The 17,480-nt window shown below is 42.6% G+C and overlaps 1 pseudogene; it reads left to right on the top strand.

Moving 5' to 3' along the window:
• The first annotated feature begins 6,656 nt into the window (after positions 1-6,656).
• LOC147824915 (speckle-type POZ protein pseudogene) lies at positions 6,657-11,251 on the top strand (annotated as a pseudogene).
• Positions 11,252-17,480: the final 6,229 nt, after the last annotated feature.

Below are 17,480 nucleotides of genomic sequence, written 5' to 3'. Positions count from 1 at the left end.
GCTAGGGGCCTTCAATGACCTCCTCTCTCCCCCGACCCCCGGTATTTCTGGATGCCTCACCTCCACTCTGGTGAAGAATAGGGAAGTGAGTCAGAGCCAAATGCACCCAGCAGAGAATGAGGAACTCAGCCTCCCCAAAGCAGAGGTTGGAAGTGAAAGTAATGTGAGGCAAAAGTTTATTTATAAGGTTGTGAATGCAAGGAACAGCTGCCAGACAGGAAGCAAATTTCCCAAAGGTCAGAGGACCACAGTATTCATAATTATAGGGGTATGCTGTTTTCTAAAAATAACTGTTTCACTGATTGTACAGCAATCAGGGTCTTAGCCTTTGTTTCTGGGTTGAGGAAAGGTCAGGGGGCTAAGGGGCACATAGTGAGTACATGTAATAATTACACAAAAGCTAGCTTCCTCAAGTACATAGCATACAAAAAGCTTGTGGTAAGTACATAACCATCAGCCACCCAGGTCATGTCCTCTACCATCCCTACCTACACTCCCTTCTAATTGTCCCTACATAAGCATCTACTCTTTTAGCTAAATTTGTGCTTTCATAATCAAGTGGATTCTCTGTTTACTTAAGTATAGAAAGAATCATGGAAATACAACAGTATTAAGCAAAGACTACAATAAAAATTATTCATGGCACAAACAATTATGACAAATCTAGTAGGTATTCCTTGTTTAACAACAGAGTTATGGTCCTGTGACTAGGTCATTAATTGAATTGGTTGCTAAATGAGGACTTGTATAGAGTATGTATATTTCAATATTCAGAACAAAGACATAGTCAAAGGAAACTGGATAACTTTGCTTTTATTTGCATAACTTTGACATCCAGAACTGTAATGTAAAACAGAACATAAAGCTACACTACTGTACTGTACAGCACACTCAGCAAAAAGTACCACACTGTATAAACAAGGTGCACTGTCCAAAAAAAGACACTGAGGCTCTATAAACAAGGTGTACAGAACTGTATTTTTAAAAGACAGTTGTAAGTCCAAGTGGTGAGTCATAAGCCTGAACAGCACCCCTCAGTTGCAGGTCTCAATAGTCATTAAACAGGTAGATCATTGAAAGAGGAATATCTGTAGTGCATACTAAAGTGGGTAGATGTTTGAAGAGAAATGGGTGACTTATGTAGTCTCAAAGAAGCTCCCAATGATACCTATTAATTCCAAAGGAGAAAATAGTAACTGTATTGCAGAACCCTGTGAAACACCACCATAAACAAGATATCAATAGTGATAGCACCAGTAATAGAAGTTAGTGACGCTATGTATGTCTTCACACAGCATGTGGGGGAGGGCACTTTATCTCTGGGATGTCCTTGCCAAAATGTATAACCCTACTGTAATAAGAGAAAACTGGACAGACCAAAGGGGATGCTCTATCAAAAGATAAAGAAAGACCAAAGAAAAGTTAGACTACGGGAGGCTTAGAGGCCATGACAAGTAGAGATAATGTGGGGTCCCAGATTGGAATCTGGAAAAAAAAAAGGATCATTAGTGGGAAAACAGATGAAATCCAAATGAATCTTCCGTGTAGTAATGTTGTATAAATGTCAGTTTCCTAATTTTAATTTTTTTTGTCATAGGTATGGTTAGAAGCTAGGTGAAGGGTTTACAGGAAATTTACACTATTTTTCCAGCATTTGCCTAACTCTAAAATTATTTCAAAGGAAAAGTTTAAGATAAAACTAATACGTAAAGTGTTCTGTGTAGACAGCATAGTTGGATGTTGTGGGGATATTTTTGATCCCCTGTGATAATCTCTGCCTTTTAATTGACTGGTAACATGGTTTTATTTATTTATTTAGCAAATTAATTTTATTGGTACATTTTAGGTATACAATATAATGACATTCATCATTGGAAATCTGCACCTTTGCATAATCTCTCTTGGTTCTTATTTTTTCCCCCTCCCCCTGCCCTCCCTTCAACCCCTCCATCCCTCCCTATTTACAAAGACTTTGTTTCCATTGTTTCATTTTCTCATATTAATTCCATTCCCTTCTTTCCTTTCCCCTACCCCTACCCCTCCCATTTCCCCTTCCCCTTTGCCCCTTTTCTTTCTATTTCATATTATCTTTATATCCTATAGTCCTTATTTGCACTTTCAGTTTCTCACACTGGAGAAATTATTCGGCATTTACACGTGTGTCATATTTATTTCACTTAAGAGTATTGCCTCAATAACTGTCTCTAATTTCTCATTTTTTATGGCTGAGTAGTACTCCATTTTATTTAAAAAACCACATTTTCTTTATCCACTCTGTAGTTGATGGGCAATTGGGCTGCTTCTAAGTTGTAGGTATTACAAATTGTGCTGCTATGTACATGGGTGCACATATATCACTGCAGTATGATTCTTTTTAATTCTTTTGGTAAGATCCCCAGCAGGGGAATAGCTGGGTCAAATGGTACCTCTAGTCCTAGTTCTTTGAGGTATCTCCATACTGATTTCCACAGTGGTTACACCAGTCTACACTCCCACCAGTAGTGGAGCAGTGTTCCTTTTTCCCCACAGCCTACCAGCATTTGTTATTGGTTGATTTCATGATAGCAGCCATTCTTTGTGGGGTGAGGTGGAATCTCGGCTTCACACTCACAGCTTTACACACTGCCCTCTCGGGGACACACTGCCTGGCCTCCCATGCCTTCTGAAATCTGGGTGGAAGCCTTCTGACCCCACAAATCTTGCATTCTGCATGTGCCTTAAACCAGCACCACGTGGATGATGCCAAGGTCTGCTGCCAGGTGAAGCAGTAGCTAATCTCCCTCTCCCTTGGCTGTAGGGGTTCAGTGCCTGGATGGCTGAGCACTTTGAATCCAGTTCTGAGCAACAAATTCTTTGGACCACCACTATTCTGGAACAGGGTGCTCTGGGGCTTTCTTCTCAAAGCAAAATCTTTCACTTCTGCAATTTTGAGGCTGCAAAGGGTGGAGTCCTGTTTCTTGAGATGCCCTCAAGGCATCTTTTCTATTCTCCTGTTCCTACTCAGCAATCAAGATCTACTCTGCTCTATCTTTGCAGTCCACAGTTTTATTGGAGCTTAGTTTCTGGCCAAACTCAAAACATTTTAAATCATTCTGCTGGGCTCTTTGCTTGATTCTCAACATAAATCTGGCTAAAAGCCCTCAGCAGCAGCCATGCCACCACCTCAACATTAGAGTGCTGTGTAATTTTTTCTGCCACATTATAGTCCAGCCCCCTTAATCTCAGTCTCAGGCAAAGTCTCTGGACACGAGCAAAATGCAAACAAACTTTCTGCCGAGGCATAACACACATTGTCTGGAGTCCAACAGCCAATGAATGTAGTCCTTCTTTCCAGCAGAAACTTCCCAAGCCTGGTCTTTACCAGAAGAATTTCTATCAGCATTCTGGTCTTTTGAGAATTTCTAGCAGCATTCTGGTCTTTTGAGCTCTGACCAGAATCTCCCATCAAGTATAGCCTGAGGAATTCCAGCTCTACTTTTCCAGCTGGCATCTCTGAATTGTTTCAAACTCTTCCCACAAGTCAGCTCCAAAGGCTCCTAAACCACATGGCCAGGTATATTTACAGCAATGACCCTACTTCTCTGGTACCAAATTATGGCTTAATTACTTTTCTTGTTGCTGAGACAAAATACTCAACACCCACAAGTTAAGGTAGGAAAGGTTTATTTAGCTGACAGTTTGTAGAGGCTTCAGTCCATAGTCAGCTGGCTCCAAGCCAGGGTGGCATGACAGACAGGCACCATCGAGAAGAAACAGTTCATGGTAAGCAGAATATAGCAAGGCAACAAGGGACTGTAACAAACAGCGTGGAGGGATGAGACCACCTGAGCAGGCTAATGAAAGTAAAGTGGTACAGACTTTATTCACCTTGGCAGAGGTGTACTGACATCAAGCAAGAGGCTGCCAGCCCCAAACAAAAAAAGGTAGGAAGCTTTATAGGGTATTGGAAGAGAGGTCTGGCATGTCTATCCCATGGGGTATCCATAGGGGTCAGAGCAAATATTTGTGGTCGGATCCATGTAGTGATCGAGGCAGATATATGGATATTTTCAGGTGACTTGGCATCGAAAAGTTGCTGTACATTATAGTTACCTCTATGTGGGGAACATCCCATCCTGTGTTCTGTGTTCTATCTGTTCTGAAATGGCATGGCATCGGGTGGAGACATTACCTGCATCAGCTGCCTGTTTTGTTGGGGTTTTTTTTGTGTGTATCTTGTCAGACTATAACTTGGAATTAAAGAACATATTCATTAACCATTTCATGACCAGGTCAATCCCAACAGGGACAACCACAGCTCTTTCTACTCCTTATATCTTATCCAGGCTACTTAGGATGGGTAGCACTCACACCCTTAATCCTAGTGCCCTTGATCCTAGCATTGCACCATGAATCAATCCCAGGGTCACATATTCTAGATCCAGCCACCCCTGAAAAAGCCCCACCTGTGACTGCATAAGGCTTTAGGGGGACATCTAAACACAAGCCATAACAGGGTTTGTCCATAGGAAGTGCTCCTCTGTTGCTGGAAGCAGATCCCCTTTTCTTCTTCTAATGTCTGTGGGATCTCCAGTTCTCTTATTTGATTCCTGGTATTGCTAATTTGCGTTTCTCTTACCCCCCGGCCCCCATTTAGTTAGATCTTTATCAATTTTACAGATCTTTTTAAAAAGAAGCAGCTTTTCTACTCAACTGATTTCCAAAACTGTCACTTACTATCTTTGTTTTGTCTTAGTTATTTTTCTCATTGCTGAGACAAAATGCCAAACACCCAAAATTAAAGAAGGAAAAATTTACTGTAGCTCACAGTTTGGAGAGGTTTCAGTTCATAGTTGCCTGGCTCCAAGGCAGAGTGGCATGGCAAAGGAGAGAAAGTACACAGCAGGAAGAAGGCAGCAAGACAGCAAGGCAATAAGCATCAAAGTGGCGAAGCAGCAAGCAGCAAACTTCAACAGCAGCCCTCTTTCTGTTCCTTCTGTTTTATCCAGGCTACATGCCCTTAGGGTGGGTAGCACTCACACCCAGGGTGGTTCCCACTATCCACACCCAGAACTAGGTCAAACCAATCAGTGGACTAATCTAGTAACCACACACCCTTAATCTCAGCATCACACACTTAATCCCAGCATCACACACACTCTAGATTCAGCCACCTCTGAAAAGCTCCACCTATGACAGTATGAGGGTTTTGGGGGACATCTAGATACAAGCCATAATGTTTCCATGATCTAATTTCCTTTTTCTACTACTGGGAGTTGAACCCAGGGCTTTCTCATCAAGCCACAACCCCAGCCCTTTAAAAAATTCTTTATTTTGAGACAGGGTCTCATTGAGTTGTTAAATTGCTCAGTTTAGGTTTAAACTTGGAAGCCTCCTGAGTGCTGAGACTACAGTCACGTGTCACCATGGCTAGCTTTCCCCCTCTAATTTTGTGTGTGTGTGTCACAATCGAACTCAGGACCTTGCACTTTCGAGTCAGGCAGTGGCACCACTGAGCTAAATCCCCAGACCCCTCTAATTTTTTTTAAAGTGTAATCTTACACATTTTAACCTAGACTTTTCTTCTTTTCTAATGTAAGAGTATAAAGCTATAATGTTCTCTCCTACGCACTTATTTAACTGTATTCTGTAGTTTTTGATATCTTTTTTAAATCTTTGACTTCAAAACATGTTTCAGTTTCCTTTATAATTACCTCTTTGACCTCTGAGTTACTTAGAAGAGCAATGTTTAATTTCAAAATATTTGGGACTTTCACAGCTATTTTTTGTTATCAATTTCTAATTTAATGATGATAACATACTCTGTATGATTTCAATCTAAGTTTATTGAAGTTTGTTTTATGACCCAGAATAAAAATGAGATATTCTGTACACTCAAAAAAGTTGCACTTTTTGGAGCACTCTGTAAATATCAAGTACTTCAGGTTGTTTGATGATGTTATTCCAATCTTCTATACACTAACTGATTCTTTGATCTAGTTTTTCAGTGTTGTAATTATCTACTATAATTGTTGATGTTTCTCATTTCCCTTTCAGTTTTTGCTTCATATATAACAAACCCTTACTCTTAGGACTATTATATCTTCTTAATGTTGTGACCTCTTAATTATCATAAAATGTCTCACTGAGCATTGTGGGATACTCCTGTACTCCCAGCACTCAGGATGCCGAGGCAGGAGGATCACTGCAAGTTGGAACTCAGCCTGGGCTACATAGTGAGTTTAAGATCAGCCTGAACTACCTAGCAAGACCCCGACTCAAAAATTAACAAAAAGTCCCATACATTTTATAATTAGCACATTTGAACATACGCGATTTCTTATAACAAAACTATAGTAGATAGGTCCATGAGATTTCTCATAACAAACATATAGAGCACACATAGTCTTCAGATTAAAGATAACGTTTTCTAAGAGATAATAAAGTTCTTTTGCAGGGTTAAACATCAGAATATCTCAGATAAATTTCTTATAAACAAACTAGTCAGGACTCAATTTCATGATGACAATGTATAAGATGAGTAAGAAAGGATATTTGTCCTAACCTAGCAAGTGTTAATCTTAGTGTCTTTGAAACGAAAATGGCCTGGGTTATGCTGATTTTTATGACAAGATATAATGCTTAATGCATTGTTTTCTCAGAAGACTTATGTCAATTTTTCTCCATTCTCTCAACAGGTGAATATTTCTTTAACACGATACAATATATTTACCTCAGTTCCCCAAATTAACATCATGCCTACTGGAAAAAATCTAGAGCTATTCTATTAAAGAAAGAAATGAGGTAAGAGTGTTTTCTGTCATTATCATTAAATATCTTTACTGAAAGTACTAGCCAGTGCAACTAGATATGGCAAAGTAGAGGTAGAAAACTTGGAAAGAAGTGGGTAAAACTCTCACTATTTCAATGATATGATACTTCAGCTCTTTAGTTTTAGAAACTAAAGAATTTGGCGGGCCGGGGATCTAGCTCAGTGGTTTTGCCGCCTGCTGCACAAGCACAACACAAGGACTTGAGTTTGATCCCCGGTTCCAAAACAAAAAACAAAAACAAAAATAGAGTTTTTGGGCCAGGGATTTAGCTCAGTGGTTTCACTGCCTGCTGCGCAAGTGCAAGCACCCAAGTTCGATCCCCGGTACCAAAAAACTAAAAACTTAAAAAAAAAAAAAGAATTTGGCAAGTTAGTAAGGCAATGAAATAAAATAGTAATATGAAGAAAATGACCCTCTCACTTATAAACAATCTACCATGGATAATAAATCCATTCAGATTAGCCAGTTATAGGCCACTGCTGAAAGACAGCCTGGATATGGTGAACTGGATCCTGATGCTATTGAGTGCATCTCTCAAAGTGGACATTTTCAGACTTCAAATACTCCTTACAGATAGCCTTGTGGTCAGACCTCCTCTTTCTACCACCTAACCCTGCCCTGCTTCCATAGAAATTCAGAAGTAGAGTAGCTGGACATGGTGGCCATACCTATAATCCCAGCACTCCAGAGGCTGAGGCAGGATGATTACTGTGAATTCAAGGCCAGCCTGGACTACATAGCAAGACCTTGATTAAAAAATACTACATAAGTAGATAGATAGATAGATAGATAGATAAGAAATTCAGAAGTAGCAAAACAGACCCTTTCTTTAAATATATAGAAAAGACAGGTGGTGTGATATTTAACTGATTCTATCAATTTGAGTCTAGACACCTAACTAAATTGGATCAGCGCAGGGTGGGAAGACCCACCCTAGGGTGGATTGTTGCCTGAAAGGTATAAAAGGGAAGCCAAGAAGGAAGAGTTGCTTCTGTTTCTTTCGAGGAGATTCAGTCTTAACCTGTATCTTGGACGTATCTCCTGACTTCCAGCACAGACCATTTCTCCTCCTGATGCTCACACGGGATGCAGCATTGAGGGCCAGGCTTTTAAGTGGGTCTTTTGGGTCTCCAGTGTGCTGACGGCCCTTTTGCACTAACCCACATTTGACCCTTTGGGCAGCCACTATAAGTCAATCTTGTAAATTCTTATATATTTGTATATTTTGCATTAAATCTGTTTCTCTAGTAAGCACTGACTGATGTAGGTAGGGATGTTTCAGGTAGGGTACTTTGGGGTACAAGAAACAGAATCCCTGATTTAGGCTGACTTAGCAAAGATAAAAATAGTTATTGAGCCCTTGCACGAGCAGCACTATTTTAGCTTACTTAATCTTTATGATATTTCTATTAGAAAATAATAAAGACAACTATTAGAAATCCCTATGAGATGTTCAGATAGATGGTGAGCTCCAGGAATGATGTCACCAAGGACATCTTTGTGTCACTTTTAGCTGTCTTCAACTAAGACAAGCTTCCTTTTCCCTTAGCTATAGTTCTTTGGCTGCTGTTCTTCACTGCATGGTGACAGACCTGTGTCAGTGAGGGCAAGGGCCCAAATCAAGAAATCTTCTAGAAGGCTTGCTGTGAATGCTGAGTATGCAAATAAGGGACCCAGATCCCTCCCTTCCCAACTTTAGTTGCTCCCTGGTCCCCTGTTCTGGCCTCAAAAAAATGCAGCAGTATTCACTGAAGAGGCTGGAGCGGGGAAGAGGACCTACCAGTCCTGGTTGCATTCTTATTGGAGTGGAGAATGGTGTTTTGATAGCTCCAGAGGACACTGGAAAAAAACTGTCCCAATCCATTGTGGTGCAAGGGGGAGCAAAGGGCAGAAAGGCGGAGGGACAGACAGTTGCTGGATAAGTCACAACCTCCTATGGTCAGAGCAGGGACAAAAGAGAGACAGTCACTTTGGGTCAGATCCTCAGCAAAGCCTCTACCCTTTCATGCTCCAAGCTCCTTGTAGGGGAAAATATGCTGCTATAGGCTGAAGATGGAGCTGGAAAAATGAGCTTAGTAAGACCCATATCACAAGGGTCTCAATAATTTTTCAGTGGGCACCATTTCTCTGAAGGATACTCTAGTTACATGTGTCACAGCCTTGGACTGCTTTGGAATCTTAATGGCAATGGGCAGGTATTGTTAGAAAACCTGGTGACCGAGCCAGGCAGGGTGGCACATTTCTCTAATCCCAACATTCTTGGAGGTTTAGGCAGGAGGACTGCAAGTTTCAGCTGAACCTAAGCAGTCTAGTGAGTTAGTGGGGCTCTATCTCTAAAAAAAAAAAGACTGGAGTCAGTGTGAAGGCCCAGAGTTCAGTCTCCAGTATCAGCAAAAAGCAAAACAAAATCCACTGTAGTTTAACATCACCAAAAAGATTTTCCTTTTTTTTGTTTTGGAGACAGGGTCTTGCTGTGTAGTTGAGCCTAGCCTTGAACTTACAGCACCTCCTGCCTCAGCCTCCTGAGTGCAGAGATTACAGGCATGCACCACCATGCTTGGGAAAAAGGAAACTTTTTAAAGGAGATATTTCTCCCAGTGATTGACAAATTACTCAGATGCTTCTGATATACTAGCAAGTCTTGGTAAAGCAAGTTCTAAATAATTCTTTTTTTAAAAATCTACAAATTAGGCTGTCTGCCTCCTGACTGCGATGCCACCCTTCCTGTCTTGGAGCTGCTAACTGGACTGAAATCTCTACAAATTGGTGACGAAAGAACAGAAATCTTTGTCGTGTGATTTTGGAGACCCTGTTTAACTTGCAAACTGGCGATGTCGAGATTTCCAAGCACTCCACCTCCGGCAGAAATGTCAAATGGCCCTGTAGCTGAGACCTGGTGCAATACACAGATCAAAGTAGTGAAATTCTCCTACCTCTGGACCATTGATAACATTAGCTTTTGCCTAGATGAAATGAGTGGAAACATTCAAAGTTCAACCTTTTCATCTGGAGCTAATGATGAACTGAAATGGCGTTTAGGAGCAAACCCGAAATCGCTCCATGAAGAAAGCAAGGGTTACCTATCCTTTTACTTGTTACTGCTCAGGTGTCCAAAGAGGGAAGTTTGGGTAAAATTCAAATTCTCCATTCTGAATGCCAAGGGAGAGGAAATCGAAGGTATGGAGAGTGGACGAGCTTGTAGATTTGTGCAAGGCAAAGGCTGGGGACTCAGAAGATTCATCGGTAGAGATTTTCTTTGGAGTAAGGCCAAAGAGCTTCTCCCTGATGACAAGCTTACCCTCTTCTGCGAGATGAACATGGTACAAGATTCTGTCAACATTTCTGGCCAGAATACCATGAATGTGGTAAAGGTTCCTAAGTGCCGGTTGGCAGATGAGCTAGGAGGGCTGTGGGAGAATTCCCGGCTCACAGACTGCTGCTTGTGTGTGGCTGGCCAGGAATTTCAGGCTCACAAAGCAATCTTAGCAGCCCGTTCTCCAGTTTTTAATGCCATGTTTGAACGTGAAATGGAGAAGAGCAAAAAGAATCGAGTTGAGATCAGTGATGTGGAGCCTGAAGTTTTTAAGGAAATGATGCGGTTCATTTACACTGGGAAGGCACCAAATCTTGACAGAATGGCACACGATCTGCTGGCAGCTGCTGACAAGTATGCCCTGGAGCGCCTGAAGGTCATGTGTGAGGACTCGCTCTGCAGCAACCTCTCTGTGGAGAATGCCTCGGAGATCCTCATCCTGGCTGACCTCCACAGTGCAGATCACTTGAAAACCCAGGCAGTGGATTTCATCACCTATCATGTTTCCGACATCCTGGAGACCTCCGGGTGGAAGTCCCTCGTGGCGTCACACCCTCACTTGGTGGCCGAAGCCTATCACTTTCTGGCTTCAGTGAAGTGTCCTTTCCTGGGGCCCCCATGCAAGCGCCTGAAGCAGTCCTAAGATCCCACCTGTCCTAAGACTCCATTTATTTTCCCAAAGTGGCAGCCACTGTTGGTCCTACTGAACACTGGGTAGACAGGGCAATCTGAAGCTTTCACTTGGCTGTGGGGAAAGACTGCATTGTGGCCCTGTAGGGATAGATGGGACCCCCTTGGTAAAGCCAGAAAAAAGACACTGGCCTTTAGAATTTAGGAGAAGAGTAACTTCTTCAATGTCCTGAGAATGTAATTTATAGGCAATCAGCCATCTTGCTTTTGTGACATTGTCCACCCTAATTGTTGCAATATTGAACCCAAACCCCGGGCAGGGAGAGAGACCAACCAATGGGGTGGGACTGCCCTCAGACGGAGGGACCACAATCGCAACCCCATATATATAGGACCCCTGGCCTTCCTCAATGGTCACTGAGCCCATTTCTCCAGTGGCTTTGTATCTCTCCCTCTCTTTTTTTTTTCTGTAAATAAACTCTACTCTTGCTTTGCACTCTTGTCTGACTCCTCTTCCTCTTTCTATGTTGGAGAGAGAGACAAGCCTGGGAAAATTTGAGGGTGGGCTGGAGACCCAGACCCACCCAGAGATGCCACATCCCAGACTTTAAAATGGCACTATGTGGGCCGGGGATTAATCTCAGTGGTTCTGGCACCTGCCGCGCAAGCACAAGGTCCCGAGTTCGATCCCTGGTACCAAAGTCAAAACCAAAAAAAAACCAAATAAAAAATGGCACTAAATAACTTAGGGGATGGGGGAAGAGAAGGGCCCAGCACTTGGGGCTGCTGGACCAAAAGAAAACTCTGTTGCATTTCCATGCTCCCTTTGGCCTGGGTGAGTCTGACACTAGGGTGCAGTCTAGGTACCAGACCAGCACATCCCAGCAGTGGTACTGGGAGAAACTGCCTGCCTCTTGACAGGGAAGACTCCCCCTCCACCAGGTGCCTGGAGCAAAAGAGAGGGAAAAAAGAAAAAGATCAGTTTTAAGAGAAGGGAAAAGGAAAGAAGAAAGATTCTTTGCAGAATCAGTTTGTGGATTCCAGGAGTGTTTATGTTGAAAGAAACAAATTTTAGTCCTTCCAACTGTGCTAAAACTTGGATGTTTGAGAAAATGTCTTATCACCATACTAGTATCAGAAGAGCTCTCACTGTTAGCACTTAGTGCTTGCAAGAGCAGAATATACCCTTTTATGCCCTCATTAGTAAGAAGTGACAAGTGAAAGTAAAAGGGGAAGATGAGTGTTCTGATGGCCGTAGCTTTTGCAAAATTCTCTATTGGTGTTGAAAACCGGAAAAAATAATTCACCCAGAATTCATATGTCTTGACAATAACTATGTGAAGGACCCTAGTTAGCAAGACAGACTCCATATTGCTGCTTGACCCACCTGCCTGCCCTTTAGATGAACTCAGAAGGAGGAAGCTTAGAAACCTCCTCCCCCTAGAAGGTCCCTTTAGAAATAACAATTAATCAACTATTGTTTTACAAATGTTCTAACAGCAGGACATTCCGCTTCTGTACCCTTTGCTTGCTTTGCTAGTTCTATCCCATAGGGGGGCCTAGAAACTGTTGGCCTCAAAGGTATATAAAACGTGTTTGTCAACCCCCAGTCGAGGCTCCAGGCCGATGTTCGGCTTGGGTCCCGGCCGGTAATAGACTCCTGTGTGGATTTAATATTGGCCTCTGGTTGGTTCTCTCTCGCTGGGTGTAACATTATGGTTCTTAAATAGTGTAGGAAATGTTTTGGGGGGCATTTTCCCCTTCTGGTTTTATTTCTCTTTCCTTCCCTTTTCTTTAAAAAACCCCAGAATACAACAACAACAACAACAACAACAACAACACCCAAAAAGCAAACAAGCAAAGAAAACAAAATGGAACACACAAAACAAAAGTGAAGAGAAGAAAAATGGAAATTTTATCATTAAATGCTGTGTGGAAAAAAAATTGCAGCCCAGATTGCTCAGCTGTCCATACCTTACTCACTGCCTATGTAGGAGCCAGCTCTCTTCCTTCTGATCACCCCCTCCTCCTGCAGGGGAGAACTTCCAAACGTTAATTTTTCTTTGTGAAAATGTAAATAATTACTATTTTTTAAAAAAATCTACAAATTAAAAAATACAGGGTTCAATCCTTAGCACAAACAAACAAACAAACAAAAACCTGACAAATTAAAAAATTCCTCCTGGTGAAAGAAATGGAGCAGAGTGGATTAGAGACTTCCGAGAATATGTAGAGCCAGGGGAAGACTTCTCAGCTTCTTCTCAGAGTACAGGTATGTGTCACAGCGTCTCAGGGTCAAGTGGGTCTTTCCTTTCATTTTTTAAAAAACAGAATTAAAACTAAAGCACAAATTTACGGCAAGAAAAGCTTTAATTGCAAAGCTAGAGGGAAGCCAGGAAAGGTTGGTGGCTGGAGGGGGTACACTGTGATGCGGGGGCCAGATTGGCCCACTTGCAAGGGGGGAGGCCAGCTTTCAAGTCTTAGCGGGTGGGCTGGGGTGCACTGGGGGTACATCCAGACTAAAAACCATAGCACTCTGAGTGAAAGTGACCAGTGCATCAAACTCTGATAGTGTTCTTAGCATATTCTATGGTGTGGTGCCACATTTATGTTGGTGTGCAAAATCCAACAATTGATTATGTTCCTTTTGATAGACCTAAGATAATTTTTTCATAATTTTAATAGCCATACCTAACGTAAGCTTCAACTTTCATATCATCATAATACCCAAATCACATATTTTCTGCCCTTCCTTAGATGTTTTTATGTTTTGAATAGTCTTTAGAATATGATCACTTGGTTGTATTTCAGTTCTGTAAATTTTGAGATTTCTAACATCCAAAGCTGTACTTTCTTATGCAAAATGGAATGCAAATAGTACTCCTGTATAATGTGAAATGAGTTTTCTCCTATACAGCTCCTTTTACAAAAATAGGCAGCTGCACACACAAACATATACACAAAGACATAAAGTGTAGTTGGTCTGAAAAAACTCTAGCTCCTTAACTCCACTTTTGAACAAAAAGGTGGAGGGAAATTTACACTATTCATGAAACTGAATAAATGCTTTTATTTGGTACCTTGAAAGCTCCTCCTTCCATGGAGAGAAAGGTAGGTGCTGCAGGAAAATCTTGAACTGTTTTCCATGTAATTCTCTTTCCACACAAATGCCTGGTAAGCCAGGCTTCTGGCATGACTGATCGATGGTGATGGTGGGAAACTGCTGCTTCCACCTCCAGGCCCACCCCGAGAGGTACTGTTACAGTTGAACAGGCCAAAACTAGTCCAGGTTCTTGTGCAGGACAAGGAAAGAATTGCCAAGCATATACCTCATACTAAGTGGTAAGTAGCTATGTGACTCCAGGTGCCTGCCATTCTGTCTCTCACTGGTGTCAATGATCTGTCACCTTGGGCATCACAACCTCCTAAGTTTAAATGTGGAAATCAGTAGGGTGGTATTGTGTTTATAGTTAAATGAAGGAAAGGGAATGGCTCCATCCACTTCCCTGTTTCTAACTGTACTACCACCACTACCAACACCTGGGCCTCCTGGAAGCTAGTTTGTGTGTCTGTTTTATTAAACTATTGAAAAAAGTAACGGGATGCCTTCACTTGTAGCTCAAGGATGAGTGGCACGCCACATTGGATAACACAGACCTATTTGGTGTCTTAGCAGAGCCTCTTTGGACCTGTGGTGAGGCCACTACAGGCCTTCCAAGCGCAGTTGGTGGCTTCTTTGCTAAAAAGGACTGTAAATTCATAAGAAATGCTTGTTCATCTTCTGCCATAATTTTTTTCTTATGCATGAACATTCAAACGGGTGATATCTTCAATATTATCTTCTGCTCTTAATGTTTGAAAAACAGCCCCACATAACCTGGACCACCACAGACAGAGACAGTCCTTTCCTGGAGATGGGACCATCCCTCAGCCATAAGGATTCCAGAGCTGACACCAGGCTGAGATAATGACATCAGTACATTTCTTCGGGGCATTCATACTTCAATTTGACGAAATTGAGAACAAGGGCATTGGGAGCAAGAGCGCAGGGAGCATACCTGTGGGAGGGGGCGCGCTGGGAGCATGCGCGTGGGAGGGGTCGCGCTTGGCCACTGGAATGCCCCTCCCCTCTAACGGTGGCCCTTAACAGTACCCCTAAGGCCAGCGAGCTAGTCCTGAGGCTGCGCCCTGGAGTGACCCACGGCCTCTTAATAGAGACTGGGAGAAAATGGCCCAGCACAAGAGGAAGAAGCGCGAAGAGGCGCGTCCGGAGCCCATCCCGCGCCTGGGGAGCCCGAGGCTGAGGAGGACCCTTGCGGAAGGAGGTCCCGGGAGCCCAGACCGCCTCGCGGGCTCCTGCCCTGCGTCCTGGCTGCCTCTCTTGGACGGACATGATGTTGCTCTCTATGTGGAACAGACGGTATGTTCCTGGGCATTGATACCTATTCACTGCCATCTTGCTGTAGAGTAAAATAGCTAGAATTGTAGACTTTTAAAAATCTAAGCACTGGAAGGTTTTTCCTTCTCCATTTATAGCCCCTGTTTTCTGTAGCTTGAGAGAGAACTCCAATGTTGCTGTCTCAGTGAAACCATTTGTGAGCTAGGCCTTTGATTAGGCAGCTGCTGACACGAATGGGGATGTGGATGAATGTATCTAATGCAACTTACCGTCTTGGTTTCCACCGTGTGTCGGTTGGCTGGTGTCCTGGTGTGAGAACGAGTCTGCACGTGTGGTATGGTGATGATGCATGAGGAGTCCCGTGTAGATTTTACCAACTGTGTAATGATGCCCACAGACACATTCCTTAGTCAGAACCAACATGGCTTGGAAACCATTTTCCCAAATCCAAGCTTCAGCACTCTGGGGTCTATCACAGGGAGGACACTGGATGAGTATTGTTAAGTGATGACTGACCATGGCAGTGTTTCCGAAGCTCAGAAGAGGGAATTCATACTTCAGGGTGGAAGTGAGAAATGATCAAAGACTTTCAGGAAAAGGTGGGGTTTGAACTGAGACAGAGCACTAAGCTTTGGATGTGTGGAGCCGGTGCCAACAAGTATTAGGGGCTGGCAGAACTGCAAGATGGAAGTCAGCAGTGTCCCTCATGAGAACAGACAGGCTGGAGGAAAGTTTCTGAAGGGGGAGGAAGTAGGAAGCAGGAAGCAGGTTGAGAGATTGTTTGAACCAGTCCTAGAGAGCCTAATTCATGGCTGGGAGCAGGGCATTGAACCTCGTTCTGTAGGAAGGCACTAATTGGTTCTTCCCTTTTAAAAATCACATAAATCACTTTAAGTTCAGTGGCATTTAATACATAAAATAATTTTTAAATGGGAGAGCAACTTGATCAGAAGTGGGGTTCACAATGAATTAGGCAACAGTGCATAAGTGGATTGGAAATTGACTGAGAAAGGAGAGAGACAGCATGGTTGGAAACCCAGTACTAGAATCCAGGGTGCAGTGGTATAAAGGAGGGTTGTAACAGTAGGGATGGAGAGGAGAGGACAGACGTGAGAGTCGATGGAGAGAGATTGCGAAGCCTAGATAGATGGCAAGGTAGAAAAAGAAAGAAAGGGAAGAGAAAGGAGGAGAAAGGTCATTCAGGAATGAAGATTATAGATTTGGAAATTATCTTTGTAAAAGTGGCAGTGAAGTTTTAAGATTGGATGAGATTGTCAAGGGTTACCAATATGGAGAGAAAAGGTAAATATACTTTGGGAAAACATTTAAGCTTTAATAGATGAATGGAAAAATCAGATTAAGTGTGTAATATGTGAATATTTAGAAAAAGAAAACCAGGAGAGTTGGTATGACAGTAGATTAGAGAGAAAAGTACAAGAATCTGATCAAATGATGCAGGAAGGTCGAAAAGCTTAAAAATCAAGGGAGGCCATTGATTTTGATAATGAAAATGTTGTTGGTCATTTTGAGAGAGTTATGGAATCTTGTAAGAAAGAAATAGGCCAAGAATCTTGTCACTGAACGGAAGAGAGAGGGAAGGGCTGTTGGCTCATTAGAAGACTTTTAGGTGCTAGGAGAAGGAAAGACTGAAAGGAAGGGTTCAGGGGAGGGAGTGAGATGGAGGAATCAAGAAAGGGAAGATTTGAAGGAGCAAAGTCTAGAACATCTGGGTTGGGATAGTGAAGGCCCAGCTTGAAGCTAAGTGTGAAAAGAGGAGAGATGCTCTCTCTTCTGAGGTGGTGAATACAAAAGCAAGGATAACTGTATAGAGAAATGTTTGGAGAAATACAGAAGTGGATCTAAAAGAAGTGAAGAGAGCTTGTTCTCATCGGTTTTGTTTTAGTAAAGTAAGAAACTGGATCACGCCCTGAGGTGAGCTGCTGGAGATGGGAGTGGGGTGCAGGGTGAGGAGCCAGAGGTGGGAGCAGGGATTGAGAATGTGGTGCTGAGGATGGGAAAGGGGTCCAGAGCAGTTGCTTTCAGTAAAACAGTTCTTGTGATAAATACTTCATGCATGAGAGACATTAGCATTTCTCTCTCTCTCTCTGTCTCTGTCTCTCTTTCTCTTTCTGAGTTAGGAATGTACTAATGGAGGGGTTGTGAGAGTCAAAATTTTTTTTGAGGGGCCGGGGATTTAGCTCAGTGGTTTCGCCGCCTGCTGCGCAAGTGCAAAGACCCGAGTTCGATCCCTGGTACCAAAAAAAATGTTTGAGGATCATTGAGAAGATAGCATATTGGTTTTTTCTATTTAAGTATTATATGTAAG

The sequence above is a fragment of the Heterocephalus glaber genome, unplaced genomic scaffold, assembly GCF_053883595.1.
Source record: "Heterocephalus glaber isolate CG9 unplaced genomic scaffold, H.glaber_assembly_v1.0 deba00001531, whole genome shotgun sequence".
Taxonomy (NCBI): domain Eukaryota; kingdom Metazoa; phylum Chordata; class Mammalia; order Rodentia; family Bathyergidae; genus Heterocephalus; species Heterocephalus glaber.
This window is presented reverse-complemented; position numbering and strand designations above follow the sequence as displayed.